General features: G+C 35.9%; 1 long non-coding RNA gene across 1 annotated transcript; it reads left to right on the forward strand.

Moving 5' to 3' along the window:
• Positions 1 to 2,427: 2,427 nt before the first annotated feature.
• On the forward strand, positions 2,428 to 11,633 carry LOC140116536 (uncharacterized). The gene is made up of 3 exons (XR_011852795.1): positions 2,428 to 2,506; positions 9,907 to 10,030; positions 11,322 to 11,633. It is a non-coding gene; the product is annotated as an uncharacterized lncRNA (long non-coding RNA).
• The last annotated feature ends 734 nt before the right edge of the window (positions 11,634 to 12,367 follow it).

Consider the following 12,367-nt stretch of genomic DNA (forward strand, 5'->3'; position numbering starts at 1 on the left):
AAGAGTTGGCTCAGTTAAATAAAAAAAAAAATCTATAGCCTGTCAGCCACTCTGGCATATAGCCTGCCAATCCCTCTGGTTTATAGCTTGTTAGCCTCTCTAGTTTACAGCCTTCCAGCCCCTCTAGTATATAGCCTGTCAGCCCCTCTAGTATATAGCCTACAAGTCCCTCTAGTATAAAACCTGCCAGCCCCTCTAGCATATAGCCTGCCAGCCCCCAGTAGTATATAGCCAGCCAGCCCCTCTAGTATGTAGCTTGCCAGCCACTGCCCCCAATATAATGCCTGTAGGAAAAAAAACAAAAAGTGTATTCACACCCTGACACCCTGTTGAGATGTGGGGTCTTCTGGCCATTAAAAAAATAAATCTTTACTCAGGCTTCAGGTCCAAAGAAAAGGCTTGCATTTATTTGCACAAAAATAAAATGTACAGAACAAAAATGCAGATAATTCAGGGGATAGATTGCAGCTACCTTGGAACAAGCAGCTCCCCTGTGGTCAGATCAGACACTCTGACCTAGAGACAATCCATGTACACACAGGTGTCATTAAATACCCAGCTATTTCCCTTGAGTTTTAAAGGGATACACCCCTGGGTTGCACCTTTAACAACAAACATCACACAAAGATATATTTCTTACTTAACCCCTTAACGCTCTGCGCCGTAGCTCTACGGCGCAGAGGTATAAGGGATGTATGAAGAGGGCTCACGGGCTGAGTCCTCTTCATACAGAGGTGGGGGTTTTTGCATTTTGCACAAAACCCCCACCGCTAATAACCGCGGTCGGTGCCTGCACCGATCGCGGCTATTAACCCCCTAAACGCCGCCGGCAAAGTCGCCGGCGGCGTTTAAAAGACGGCGGCGCGCGGGCGCCGCCATCTTTTTTTCGATCGCCACGCCCCCGAACGTCATCGGGGGGCGGCGATCGGTTGCCATGGTAGCCTCGTGTCTTCTTTTGACACGAGGCTATCTGGCAGCTGCATATTCGTTACAATGAGCCAGTGGCTCATTGTAATGAATGTGCTGCAAAAATGCCATATATTGCAATACTGTAGTATTGCAGTATATGGTAGCAGCGATCTGACCATCTAGGGTTAATGTACCCTAGATGGTCTAAAAGATAGTGAAAAAAAAAAGAAAAAAAAAAGTTTAAAAAATAAAAAAAATCAATTAAATATTAAAAGTTCAAATCACCCCCCTTTCCCTAGAACGGATATAAAACATAACAAACAGTAAAAATCACAAACATATTAGGTATCGCCGCGTCCCAAAATGCCCGATCTATCAAAATATAAAAACGGTTACGGCCGGCGGTGACCTCCGAGGCGGGAAATGGCGCCCAAATATCCGAAATGCGACTTTTACACCTTTTTACATAACATAAAAAATGAAATAAAAAATGATCAAAATGTCGCACAGACCTCAAAATGGTAGCAATGAAAACGTCGCCTCATTTCGCAAAAAATGACCCCTCACACATCTCCGTGCGCCAAAGTATGAAAAAGTTATTAGCGTCAGAAGATGGCAAAAAAAAATTTTTCTTTTTTGTACACATTCGTTTAATTTTTGAAAATGTATTAAAACACAATAAAACCTGTATAAATTTGGTATCACCGCGATCGCACCGAACCAAAGAATAAAGTAGGCATGTTATTTGGAGCGAAGAGTGAAAGTCGTAAAAACTGAGCCCACAAGAACGTGACGCACGTGCGGTTTTTTTTCAATTTTTCCACATTTGGAATTTTTTTTCAGCTTCGCAGTACACGGCATGTTAAAATAAATAACATTGCGGGAAAGTAAAATTCGTTACGCACAAAATAAGCCCTCACACAGGTCTGTACACGGAAAAATGAAAAAGTTAGGGATTTTTGAAGTTGGAGAGCGAGAAATGAGGCGAAAAACCCTCCGTCCTTAAGGGGTTAATATACATAATGCCACAATACAATATAATACACAATATAAAAATAAAGGGGAGTTTACAATATACACAAAGTAACCAAAGTTAGAAATGCAAACATAAACCACATGACTTCAGCTCAGCATCACCTGGCAGTAATAAGGTGCAGCTATCTAACCCCAGCTCACCCTCTGCTCAGGTTTTGCACACACCCAGGTAAGATCAGGTAATGCTGAGTGGTGACTGCTGAACTGGTTTGTCTGTTGAAACAATAGTGGACAGAGACAAAGGTTTGCTGTCCAGCAGGAGGAGAAAAAGAAGAAAAGGTACAAACACACAGACAGACAAACAGTTCACCATTCACCCCTCAACATACCCCCCTTCTGCAGGTCCTATTCTATCCATTGTGGCACTGGCATCGGCTCCGTGACCCCGTGTGGTCCTTCACAGGCATTATGACATCAGCCACTCCCTGACATTCTAGTGTGTGGCCATCATCAGCACATACTATAATGTCAACGAGCGGCTGATGTCATGGTGCCTGCAACAGACTGTGCGGGGACATGGATGCCAGGGCCACAATGGATAGAAGAGGACCTGCCGGGGAAGGTGGGTGTTGGAAGGTGAATACACTTTGTTTTTTTTCTTGACTCGAGTATAAGCCGAGTTAGGGTTTTTCAGCACATTTTTTGTTCTGAAACACTCTGCTTATACTTGAGTATATACAGTTTCTTATTTTTCCACAGGCAGTCTACCATTTTCCTGTAGCCCTTACATTACTCTTGGTTTTTGAAATGTCCTGGATGACTAGTGACCATTACAAAGTTTTCATTTTGTAGTTACAGGCATGAAGGTTTCCACCACAAATCATCACTGTGTAGACATTAACTGGTTGTGGCATTTTCATCCACCCAGCTTAAAACAAGGTGCCCCATCTGAGCTGCAGTGCCAGATACCCTAGGAAAAGTAAAGTAATTTAATTTTACAATTGTATTTGAGGGATTTCTTCTTTCTTTTTTTACTTAAACAACCCCTTTAAAAATAAGCATATATTTTTAAACTAGATTTTATATTTCCCTTTTTCATCTTGTCCTATTTTTATACATTTCAGTGATAGAGTTTGAAACAATACTAACTTTTCTTTTTCTTCTGAAAGAAATCATTTCCATTCCCCATTTACACATTTTAAATTGAAGTATTATGGATCTCTAAAGGGAATATAGTTTAGCTGTAGGCATGTGGAATAAAATGGTTCCCTTCTGTAATGATAGACAAGTATACCTACAAACTAATTAGATCCGCAAGCATACTTGTCAAAAGAATCATGTCAGTAAGCAAATTAGGATAATAGAAAATATCAAACTGGCAGAGCTACCCATGAAAACAAAAGACTCCATGTCCCCAGCAACATTAGGGATGTAATTGATGTGGGTTTAAATGACAAGACAAAAAGAAAACTAATGAAAAGTAACATGTACATAAAACTGCAACTTAAAAGCAGTAAAATTGCCCTTGAATAAATCCATGAACAACAAACATCCCTGACTTTTCTTATTAGATGCTCTCTCTTGACAATTAGTGACCCACTTGCAGTTCCCCTGATCAGTTACAAAGCTGCAGCTGAATTTCTTTTGCTTACACTGAGTGACTTTGGGCCTCATTAAATGGGCTGCTTTTATGCCATTGTTATGAACAGTAAAGTAGAGGGAAATAATATAGATTAAATGTATTTATAACTTTGTTTTAATTGGAAAATTAGGTAATTTCATTAAAACTGTTTGAAACTATTTAAGTTAAAAAAATTAAGTTATCTGCATTGACATATGATTGGAAGGTTGTTTATCCCTAATGGCAGGTCTATGATAATGGCAAAACTCTCTCCAAAGCTAATATCATAATCATGATTTGTTGTATTGGAGGGGGGCACTGTTACAAAACTTTTACAAAATAAGACCCATAGTAGATCAACTATATACTGTAGTACTTTTTTTCCCAGGACTGGCAGGACACATGATCCGCAAATTTCCTGTGATATCCTCTGTCCTGCTGCCGTCCAATACCCCCTTCACCCAATCCACTCCCAGAGCGGTGGTTGGTGTGGTGTGCAGATGTCCATGGTGTACCCCTGCATTCACTGGTATTTGATTGGTTATGACAAGGAGACGTGTAAACAATAATGTCAAATTAGACATATACACCTATAACGCTGTGAAGGTAGAAAACCATCAAAGTTTCTATACACAAAACACTCTAGAGTAACAAAAAACCTGCCTATTCAGCACTAAAATCAACATGTACATTTTAATATAAAAAATAAAAAAAAAACAGTGATACTCCATGATTCCAAATTACAACAACCTGCTCTGAGTATGGTTCACTATAGCCGAATGATAAAGGCACCTGCCTAGTAATTCAGGGCAGAAGTGCTGTATCTGTTCAACACTATAGGCTATCAGGGCACATTTTGCTGGATTAAAACATTAAAACACCATCCCCCAAACATGTTTGAACAGAACACAGAATATCACACTCGCTAACTGCATGAAATGTCAACTCTCCCCTTACTAAACAATCCTACATCCTATCTCCCCTCTGTTATCCAGCAAACAGCAGATATATACCAAGGTCCAGGCTTTTCTGCAGTCACTCTCACCTTGGACCCTGTAAATAAGATGGCGGCTGATGGCTGATTCAAGCTACAGAATTTTTATTTATTAAATTATTTTATATTGTTCCCTTATAAAGAATGGCTGGACCATTATAAAACCTCTTGTGTCAACACCCTCATCATTTTAGTCTGTAAGCTCTTGTGAGCAGGACCCTCACTCCTATTGTTCCATATGACTGTTTGTACTTTGTAATGTAATATTATATTTGTATATGTCCCCTATGATTTGTAAAGCACTACGGAATTTGATGGTGCTATATAAATAAAGATTATTATTATTATATATTATATTATTTCACCACATATGTAAATTTTGCTCACAGTAGGTTGCATGGAATATTGAATGGTGCCACTAGTAAGTATAAATTGTCCAGCAGATAAGAAACCCTCTGTAACAGAAGTTACACATATGCCCTCTTTCTTATAAAAACCAGTAGGGATGTACTTATTGTAATTTCTTTCCATTGGGTCTCTTTTTGTTAATTAAATAATAACTTGGTGGAATTGTTGTGTGTTGTTGTCTGAGATTGCATGCATCTAATTTTAAGACTTTATCAAGGATTTCCTTTTTCTTTTCATTAAACCCTGTAATTGAAAATTTTATACTTTTATCATAACTGTACTTTTTCATTGAACTTTTTTCCAAAAAATTTTTAAATAAATATAAAAAAACTTTTATTATTCAATCTATAGTGAAGGATTATAGGAGAGGGCCCAAAATTTTTTATAAAGTTTTTGTCATATTCAGTCTTCAAGACAGTTGGGGAGATTTATCTATTCTCTTTCTAGTTTTTTCAGTCAGTCTAGTTTGTGTTTAATGTGTATAATGTATCTTAAGTGTTATTTTTCCTTGTGTTAATTAGGGCTTGTGTTTGTTTGTTTATTGTGTTGTCATACATTTTTGTGTGAAAAAAGTTGCAAAGAGTCTGAATTATTTCTTCCAGCCAAGTTTAACAACTGAGACTAGAAGAGCTTTTGCAAATTTTTTGCAACTTTATTTAAAAAATCCAAGATTCAATTTGACTAACATGGCATACAACATCTGAAAAAAAGAGCAAATAGCAAGTTCTACCTAAATGTCCAAATTTCCCATTGCAAATTTTTAAATGTAACATACTAGGCAAAAAGTAAGAAACCACCACATGGTTTGTAGTTATTGGTCCACAGAAGAATTGTTAATCCTTACAATAAAATGTTGCATTATTTGCCTATATTAGGCTATGTTGCCATTGCTTTAACCTCTTAAGGACACTTTGTAGCTGATGGCTTAGGCCCATATTTTGTAATCTGATGTGTCATTTTATATGGTTATAACTTTTGAATAATTTGGCAGTCATTTATCTTCTAAATTTCTTTTTTGCCACTTTTGTTTATTTGCACCTAAATTTGCGGAACAACATGTTGAGCTGGAACTATCATCCTACTTTTCTTCCAAATTGCTCTTTGACAGACTACAATCTGGTTTCCGACCCAATAACTCCAGAGCAAGACAGTGGGACTTATTTACTAAGGGTCCCGTGGCCGCATTTCCGTTGGATTTTCTGCCGTTTATGGGGATCGCGCTGTGGGACAGATATTTAGAAGGCGATTGTGTTGCAATCGTTCCAGCTTTCATGTGATGCAAATCGGGGGGCGGGATTTAACTTGAATTATGTCGCAAGCCAAACATTTACATGGACCAGGAGGAAGATGATGAACCCTGGCAGACCTGAGTGGGGAGCAACACATGCAGGAAATCGGTCATACAATCTTAGTGAATTGCGCCAGACTGCCTGATCGTCAGACACTCCGAACCTTGGGAACTCAAGCGGTAAGTAAATGTGCCCCAGTGTGTATAGACTAAGACAATATGTAATTTTATTATTCCTCGTTGCTGCATTAGACATGTTAAAAGTATTTAAAACATGTAGAAAACACATGAAATAAACATATGGACCGAAGCCAATACAGCCACAAGTAAGAAGTGGACTGTCTCCCCAGAAAACCTTTTGACTTGAATAAAAGCTAAGGGTAGGAAATGCATTGGTCGCAGACTTCCCTCACTAATTAAATGCCATGTAGCCACAACTCACTAATGAAATGCCCAGCAGCCTCACCTAACTAATTAAATGCCCAGCTGCCTTCCCTCACTAATGAAATGTCCAGCTACCTCCCCCCACTCAGTAGCCTATCACAAACACAATGCAAATTCCAGGGGGGCTGAGCTTCAGTTTATGACAGTTTATTATATGGATTGTAAAGGTTTTCCTGGTTACCTTGATATTACATTTCATAATTAATTTTTTGCCTTATACGTTTTTAATTATTCAGTTTAATTGTATTAATTAATGTTTTAAAAATAAGAAAAAAAAGGATAATCTAGTGATATATAGAAAGACCTCTGAGAAGATCCATCTCTCTATAGTAGTGCATTAAACTTCGGTGATAGTGTAACTCTTTAGAAGCTCTAAAGAAGCTCTTAAGAAGACCGTATTTCTATGCATGCTAAATAGTTATTGCAGGTTCAAATCCTGTCTGAACCAAAAGAAATTTATTGAATAATGTTAAATAACTTACCTCAGAGATGTAGAAACCATGATGATGTTGGTTCCTGCAAACAGTCTAGCACATCTGTTAATAGGATTCCTTCCCTCTTCTCTGCCCAGCCTCTTCTCAGAGTGGATTCACCTGCAGGAACCTGTTCTCATCTTAAATGTAAGGAAGTACTTTATGCATCCTGCAAACAGACTCAACTATAAACCGAGTGGGACTTTTTCAGCCCAACTCGGCTTATATATATGATATCTACTTTCAGACCGATAGTTTTACCACCCAAATTAGTTACCAACTAACTGTTTCCATATATCTTCTTTATGTTTTTATAATTTTACATTTTTCTTTATACTTTATTACAACATCAGATGGTTTACAAATAAAACTGTGGTTTTATGGATTTTCAAGGAGATTTCAGAATTGTCTCTTTTGGGGATCAGCTTTGAAAACTTTTTTAGAACAGCTTTTAGGTAGCTTGTTAAATCTTTGAGAGCTGCTTAGTTACTAAGAACAAAATGGAGGAGAAATTTAGAATTTCTAGTGTATCCCATAATTGGAGAAATGTAAATTGAATAATTGACAATTGAAAACAGATGTATTATTTTTACCTAAAAAATAATCAATAATAAGCATCGTCTTGAAATGCTTGTAGAAACAAAAAGTGATGTCACAAACATGGCACATTGCTAGTGCCTATTCCACTCACATTCTTTTGCAGCTTGAAAAATAATAAAATATGCCATTCTTTCTATAAACTGAATAATAGTTCACATGAGAAAAAATACTTTGCCTGTCAAACATTTTAAAGAATAAAGTGTTTTAATATGTATATTGTTATGCACAATTATGATAAATATGGCATAATTGGATTTTTCTTATTTCTATATACACATATTGAAGAAAATTGGCACTTGGTCATAGTTCTTGTTTTATAAAGAAATGTATTGCAAAAAAGACAATTATTTTTTTCACAGCCTTTCACAGCAATTACAAGAAGCAGCGGGGCATTCAGTAATGACTTTTTAGTTACGGGAATGCTAATATTATTTCCAACAGAGTTCTATAACATGTGATGTAACTGCAGTGTTAAATTAGTTAACAATGTAAGTACCTTTTTATATATCTAATTGTTCATTAAGCTAATCATGCTAATAATTCTATTTCACAGGTGATCACTACTTGAAATGTTACATGGCAAGACAAATCCCATAGCGATTATAACAACTCTAACATCATAACCTTTATTTAAAATAATAAATAAAAACAAACTGTAAATTGTACATAATGTTCATCCACACACTTGAGTTTACAAAAAGAAAAATGAAGTATTTATGTAAAGAATGGCACACAAATATTCATATACAATACACATGTTTTAGATACATTGTTATATAGGAATAGGACAACAAAAGAGGTAACTAGGACCTTTTTTTGGGGGGGGGGTAAGTCGGAAAACAATTTTTTTTACTCTTATCCATCTTTGAATGCCAGGTCTTTCTTTTGCCACTTTTTGTCCTTAGAATAAATTGGGTTAAACAATATATCCAACTTGTTGTTCTTATCACAAACAATGGTACTGGTACATGGTACTCTAATATATAGTAGAACACCTATGTTAGGTATCTATTACATGGATATTACTATGCACTGTACCCAACCTTTGGTACCTGAGGTCTAAAATTTGGACTAGAAATAATATGAACCAATGGTAGAGCAACAGTAAAATCTAAAATAATATTTATTGTTGTGAAAACGGCAAACACGATCCAGCTTTAAAGGATGCAACAGGAATCCATATAAAATTTTTCAGGCTTTATTCCATTTCATTAAAAACCATAAATTCGGCCATGGGATACAACAGCAGCATAAATCGTCTACGCGTTTCGGGTGTTAGACACCCTTATTCATGATCTGTTGGTTATTAAATGACAGGAAACAGGAATATAGATAAGATAACCTTATCTATATTCATGTTTCCTGTCATTTAATAACCAACAGATCTATATTTTCAATTGAGAAAGGCGATGTTTTGATCCCCGAAATGCGTTGTGTACCTGTATGATCCTTTTAATACCAATAAAACTTTTCCTGTGTGCCTTCTATCCTTAACCACCCGGAACCTATTGCTTGACTCCAAACGGTCCAGCACCCTGAGTTCGGAGACTCCAAAGATACTGGCAGAACCTCTGTCCACAACTCCACCAGGTGAGCACCAACCAACTATATAACACATCTAAAACTTGACAATATCATCCTATGAGCTCTGTTGTTTTTTGTCTCTGCTACTTTTCCCCAATCCCCTTCTAAATACCTGTCCCATCGGCGCAAATCCCAAAAAAAACGATGGGAAGTCCGATGGCAATGCAATCCGTGAACCCTTAGTAAATAAGCCCTAGTGTGTTTGAAATGCATCATTCTGAACCTGCAATGAACAATTTTTTTTTTTGCATTGATATAAAGTACTTAAAAAATGTCTTAGGATTTGTTTTGCTATCTTTGACCTATTTTTTCATTTTGTATTTTGGCTGATTTATTTTTCTTCTTACAGATTTTAGTTAGTGTTTTGTAAGTATTGAAAGCCTCAGGTGACCCCTCAGATTAATATTTTTTAATGCCCTCTTTTTATCAATTGCTTTTTTAACTGTAGCTGTTTAATTGTTACCTATAGGAATACATTTAGAAGTGTAATGGCCCAATATAGATTTGAATGTCTCCCATTAAACATTATGTTTTAAATTTTATTACATTTTATATACTGTACATAGATGACAAGAGTTTATTCAACTGATTAACACATGTTCTATTATAGAACCGCAATAAGGACTAATAAACAACAAAGTCTGAAGTTCTTCTACATGGATCCATGTGAAATTCTGAAAAAATTATGGCACATCTGTCTCGCGTAAATTTAGCCAAAAAGTAGGAGATGCAAAGTAAGACTAGACAATCTTAAAATTTGTCAGATTTATAATTCAGCATTATATGCTTTGATAAATGCTATATGATACATGCAGTAGAAGACATTTAAAGAGACACTGGGGGTCATTTATCGTATGACAGCCCTGCTGTGCATCCGCCGCAGTTGGATACATCATGAGGCTTTGGGGTCTTGAGAAGCAATAATCTCTACACCAGGTCCTGTTTGGCATAGAAATAAATGCAGCTGTAGAATTTTCACATATGACTTTATAGCTAAACTGGCGAGATTTCACTTAAAAGTACCCTATAAAGGACATTTTATACTGTATTTGAGGATACTAGTAGTGTAATGGGGCAACATTTGTTGGTACAGTTCTTTTAAGTTCGTACTTTTAGATACCTTTGATAAATCTGTCCAAATGTGTATTATTTAAAATATACTATTAGCATCTGTTGTGACACAAACACAAAAAAATAGAAAAAGCAATGAGGAAAATGTCTAATAAATGGCAATGAACACCCTATGCCACTCTTTCTCACAATTTATTAATTAAAAAAAGTATATTGTGGAACTATGAAAGGAAAAGGTTAAAACAATGGTTTGTTTAATATTGACTCAAGTATCAGATTATTAAAGGTTTTACTGTATTCATTAGCCTTGTTTTAAAAATGAAATGATTCCATTAATGTTGTGGATGTATGATGCAAATAACTTATGCAATAGTTTTGCGTCACATATAGAAAATCGATATCACTGTTTGTTTCATTTAGCTTTATTTTAATATTTTCTTCTTTACTTTTTTAAAAGTAATTTTATTCAAGTAATAAAATATACTTGGTACATCACAAAATTAATTTGCCCCAGGCCTAGTGTTTTAATATAATCCATCTTGGAAGTTTATTAATCCTATAATCCGTTTTGATATTTTTTCTATTTTTATTACAACCAAAAATATCATATCCCTGTATATTTGGTAATGCTTCTGAATGTCTCTCTGACTCAATCCTACTAGGTTTTTTTTCTTAGAATTGTCATTTAAAGCTTCAATTCTATTTTTTATTCATTTTTCAGAAGAATAAATATTATAATAATTTCTTATGCAGTCATATAAATCATATGAAAACTGACAAACATGGTCAGGACTGGTTTTCAATAATGCAAAGTGCATTTTAGAGCAGATGGAGCAGTATGTTAATAAAAGTGATAAATATATACAAAATAAATAAAACTTTAAAATGTCAACACATTACAGATTCTCTACCAGTTTTTTTATTAGTTATTTATTAGACACGTTTTTTTTTCAGAAAAAACAACAATGAAGACAATACAAAAGTGTGCCAGATCATTGTGACACTAGTTCATAACAACATGAAATTGTAGGTGTTTCATAAAGAATAACGATTGGCAATATACAGTGTTTACCAACTTTACGCTCAAGAAAATCAGAATCTAAGTAAATGGGGACAACTGAAAAACACTATCAGGAAGCACATGGAAGGAAAAGAGACAACAGGATATTTCGAAACTGGTTGTGAAAGTACGGATAAATGACAGATTCTCGCCAAGTTCATTAAGGGATAGTTCAGTTCTAGTAGGAGAACCAATGATACCATACTATGGGCACATTTACTTATCTGTCTTATTGACGCCACCGATCCGGAATGTCCAACGAGTATTTGGAGCTGCCGTGATTCACTAAGATCGTGCGTCCAATTTCCTGTATGTGTCACTTCACGGCTGAGGTCCACCGGAGTTCACGTTCTTCTTCCCAGTGCATGTGAGTGCGTGTCTTGCGACACAATTTTGAAAGTTAAAATACGCGGGTCAGATTGCCCGATTTGTGTCGCATGAAAGCCAGCGCCGATGTGCCACAATCCGATCACGTGTGCCAAAAACCCCTGTGCAATTCAGGGCAAATTGGAAATGTTCAGGAAACCCGACGGATATGCGTCCAACGTAGCATGAGTAAATGTGCCCCTTTGTGTTGATACCATGCCTCTCTGAAATTATATCATCCATGTTGAATATTAAATTTTTTAATTAATCTAACTACAATAATATACATAAAATACAAAATAATCTTATAGGTGTTAAATAATAGCTTATAGAATTATTTTATTAAATAATTTATTAAACACAATTTATTCCCATGATAGCAATTATGGCAGTGAAGCCCCATGTGGTAACGGTCATCACATAAACAATGTAAAATGAAGTTGCAGCCATGACCAAGGAGGCTATTGACTAGCGATAAAATAAAAATGCACTGTAGTTGGAGCATCTTGCAGATACTTTTCTTCACTTTTAATCATTACAAAATACTATTGTGATATTTCTGATTTTATCACAG

This window comes from Engystomops pustulosus, chromosome 2, assembly GCF_040894005.1.
Source record: "Engystomops pustulosus chromosome 2, aEngPut4.maternal, whole genome shotgun sequence".
Lineage (NCBI taxonomy): Eukaryota > Metazoa > Chordata > Amphibia > Anura > Leptodactylidae > Engystomops > Engystomops pustulosus.